The sequence below is a fragment of the Salminus brasiliensis genome, chromosome 16, assembly GCF_030463535.1.
Source record: "Salminus brasiliensis chromosome 16, fSalBra1.hap2, whole genome shotgun sequence".
Taxonomy (NCBI): Eukaryota; Metazoa; Chordata; class Actinopteri; order Characiformes; family Bryconidae; genus Salminus; species Salminus brasiliensis.
The window spans coordinates 10957193-10961820 of NC_132893.1; the positions used below are offsets into that span (position 1 = coordinate 10957193).

Here is a 4628-nt window from a genome sequence, read left to right on the forward strand (position 1 = left end):
TGCTTTCAGTCTGATGAGAGCTGAGAAACAACTACAATATAAGCAGCAGGTATTTTACTGTTTTGTATTTTATGCACTACTATGTAAATAAGAATCATCAGTATTTGCTAGTTTATTTTAAAGAGCTGAGGCTTTGAGAAAGGACAAGATACAGAATCTTTAGGCTGTTTTTGGTCACAGCTTCAGCCCTTATGACAGGCTGTGCTATAGGAGTAATGTCTTTTCACATAGTAAATGGTAATTAGAGAAACTGCCCCCATTAGAATTATGAGCTCAGATATAGTAACTTAGAGCCCCCCCTCCAACAATAAGAAGCTGCTTATGGTGCAAAACCAACTGCTTACTGTGTAAAACTGTGAATGACGAGTTCAGATTTGGCTATTTGTGTCTTTTTTAAATCTTTAAAAAAAAAAATTATTTTTATATTACATAAACTATTACCTATATCTGCTGTTTTAATTGTATTACAAGACTTGAAAAAATTAATCACACAGAAATGATGTATATGGAGATTGGTTGCTTCATTTGTTGTCTTTGTGGCTGGTTACTGAACTGTTCTACTCTGCCCACTGAGTACTGGTGGGAGAAGCCGTTGTTACCACTGTCAAATATTTTTCCAATCTGTGGATGGACTGCAAATATTACCCATCCATGATAGCACTGCCAGGTAAAAAACAGTATACAGTTTGACCACCAATGTCAGATGTTTTTAGATTGAATTAGACAGTGCAGTGAAGTTCAGCAACTAGTTCACCACTGTCTCTTAAGTTTTCTTGCATGTGTGCCGTGCCCTGGCTATTGTCTCTGTAATCCTGGGATTCTGGGGAGCTGTGCTTGCTTTAATTGGAATGAAATATACTAAGATTGGAGGTTCTGAACTTGCCAATGCCAGGGTAACTTTTGCAGCTGCCCTGACCTATATGGCGTTAGGTATGATGCCTTCAAACTTCATTCTTGTTCAATTCATAGTAAAATAATTCCAGAAATGATGCAATGCTTTTTGTGCCACAGGGTTCAGTGGCATGATACTGTACACAGGTGCAATATGTGGATCCAAACTACAAGCCACAGAAGTAAGCTATTTTTAGATGTGGTGAACATGCTTTCACACAGAAATTTAAATTTTTACTTTTCTTGAAATAAATGTAAAGCCGATTGAAAAGTAATGTTCAAGACATATACTAATGCCATTAAAACATAATTGCATTTACTTTGATTTCCCCTCATTTTATATATATACGTTTAAAACACCCACACTAACGCTTTAGCAGGCTTATCATTAATAAACACCCTTGAAACTGAAACTGCTCATCAGTTATTGATAGTTGTTACATAATCTATTAAATCTAATCTGGGCCTGATTGTGATTGTTTGACCAAAAATCTAATGCAGTCAATAAGCAAAGAATTTTCTTTTTAGTTTTCTGTATTTTTTATTTTATTTTTTTTATGTGATCTACTTGTTTAGAAAACACATAAGCAGGTCTATTCAGAATTGCATAAGAAATGAAGGTTTGAGGTAAATGTTGATGTTTTAAGCATGTAGTTTGTCTGCGGGTGAACTATTAACTATAAGTTTATACGCTTATTATTATTATTATTTCCTATACAGTGGCATGTACATGTTTGAGTTCACCTGATTAATGTCTGTGCACAGTGATGAAAGTTAAACAAATTGTAATTTCTTTATTTAAGCTTTAGATTAGTTTTAATTTTAGATTAGTTTTAATTTTACCATTTCTAAAAGGTAAAAGGGCCTGATACAAAAGTTTGGACACCTTGCATGGTCTATACATATAAAATTGTACAATAACATTCCTTAAAATGTTGAAAAGACTTTTATCTGTAAATTATGCTTTTTGAAGATCAGTTGTTACTGTGAACAATTCACAGTAAACAACAATATTTTGACCAGGGGGTGCCCATACATTTACATGCTACTCCATATTTCCAAGAGTTTATTCTCAGAATAGTAAAATGACATTTCTGAAAGGTAAAGTTTATAATTGTATAAATTTTTTATGCCGGTATAAGCTTGATAGAAATTAAAGATAAAAGGGCCTGATACAAAAGTTTGGACACCTTGCATGGTCTATACTTAGTAACACCTCCAAAGATTCCTTTGTAAAAAATGGTAAAACGTTTTTCATGGTGCTATTTTTTTTTCACTTTATATTTGTACAAAACAAAAATTGTACAATAACATTCCTTAAAATGTTGAAAAGACTTTTATCTGTAAATTATGCTTTTTGAAGATCAGTTGTTACTGTGAACAATTCACAGTAAACAACAATATTTTGACTAGGGGTGCCCATACATTTACACACTACTCCATATTTCCAATAGTTTATTCTTAGAATAGTAAAGTCTGTAATTGTATAAATTTTTATGCTGATATTAGCTTGATAAAATTGAATTTTAATTTAAAAACATCTTATTGAGTTCCAATGACACATCTTCTAGATCGGTCACTTTTTTCCAGGCAGCATGTAACTTTTCAAGTGTTAGTCATAGGCATACTACAGCTACATCCACAATTCAACATTTTAGAAGAGCTCAGAAGCAGTTGTTATTAATTTAACTTCACAAAGTGCTTTGGCATTTTAACTATGATGTCAATACAATGTTTTAAGAACCAAAAAAGTAGAAACAGTTGCCAAAACATCAAACTTTGTAAACACTGGATCCTCCATTCAATGCTTTGTCTAGCTTGTATCCTTTTACATTTGTCATTTAGGAATGCATAAAAACCAAAATGTATGTTTGCTCACCAAAACACAGTAAAATAACAGGTTGTTTTTATTGGTAGTTATAAAGTTATGAAGTAATTAAGGTTTGGGAGAGAGAGAATTTGCCCAAATCTCCTTTCCTTCCTACATGTTTCTCTCTCAACTTTTTTGTTTTGTATCATGACATTTTTGCTTAACATCATTACCTCATCTCCTCTCCGTTCTTAAAAGCACTGCACATGGAGTGGTGAGGGCTGAAGATTTTGTTCATTCTTCAGATTTGAAATAGGTGCAGCAGTGTTCATAGGCTGGGGAGGGTCATCTCTGATTATAGCTGGAAGTGCTGTTATGTGTTACTTCTCTGGAAAAGAGGTAAGCCCTGTGCAATATTTGAATAATGAATGTACAATATCCACAGGCAACAAGATGTAGCAGGTGATAATGATGACAAAATGCTATTGATGACCTGTGACAAAAAGGATCCACAATATCACTTTGCAATCCGAATATTTAAATTTAATATAAGTATACATACAACCAAAATGTCTTTTGAAAGTATGCCATTCATCGCGTTGCAAGGAAAAAAGTTCAGAGGCATCCGCAAAACTTGATGTCGGCCCGCTGTACAACACAACTCTGTCATTTTCTTGATCAAAATAGAACCCGAAATAATAGCCGTTAGCCAAAGCCATGCAAAAATCGTGTCTGTGTCTTTCAAGCGCAATCGTCTTTTAGCCAGAGTCAGTTTCATCTTTTTGGGAGTATCGGACGCCATGATTATTACGGCTATCTTCTAACCCTAACCGCCGCACAAACACTGACCCTTTAAATCCTTCGGCCTACAGGACCTGTTGAATGAATGGGTGGAGACTTATGACGTTGCATACTCTGATATGCTCGATCGTATGTATCTCGGTCACCTGATTGGGCGCCTTTTTAAATGATGTTACCGAATCATTGCGTGTAATACGTAATTGACTCGTAAATAAAAGTCTATAGATCTCTGATCAACTCTCTCTCCGTCTCTCTCACGTGGCACAGGATGGGTTTGGCAATGGGTAACAGATGTCCGAAGGGATATCTATATTTTGCTGAATCAGGGTCTAGGTTCGTTCGGACCTTTTGACCCCGGCTAGGCTTCCCTTGTTTACACACAAACACATACACATACACATGGGCACAGGTGTGGGGTGGGGTGGGGTGTTTGAGTAACAGATGAGTTACTCATAAGTCAGATAAGTTCAGATAATGAATCAGGGTCTAGGTTCGTTCGGACCTTTTGACCCCGGCTAGGCTTCCCTTGTTTACACACAAACACATACACATGGGCACAGGTGTGGGGTGGAGTGGGGTGTTTGAGTAACAGATGAGTTACTCATAAGTCAGATAAGTACAGATAATGAATCAGGGTCTAGGTTCGTTCAGACCTTTTGACCCCGGCTAGGCATTGGTATGTGAGAATAGATAACAGACCTGTCAAATAAGTTTGATGAAAAGTGCCCAGCTATCCCATTGGACGGCAACACAATAGGCGGGACTTCCGGAAGGAGGGATATCCAGAAGGCGGGACTTCCGGTGAAAATGCACGCTTCTGATTGGTCGAGGGAGGGACATGCAGGGGGCGTGGCTTGATGACGTGGCATGATCTGATTGGTCGAGATGACCTGTCAAAACTAGTTTGATGAAAAGTGCCTCCTATATCTCTCTCTATTATATTTATGTAAGTAAGATTATCTGTATGTAAGTAATATTATATTTATGTATGTAAGATTATATTTATGTAAGTAAGATTATCTGTATGTAAGTAATATTATATTTATGTATGTAAGATTATATTTATGTAAGTAAGATTATCTGTATGTAATCTTAATGGGTTAAATCTAACTTGTACTTTAATATT

At 35.8% G+C, this 4628-nt stretch overlaps 1 pseudogene; it reads left to right on the plus strand.

The window, feature by feature from the left end:
* Positions 1 to 496: 496 nt before the first annotated feature.
* Positions 497 to 4360, plus strand: LOC140537246 (claudin-10-like; annotated as a pseudogene).
* Positions 4361 to 4628: the final 268 nt, after the last annotated feature.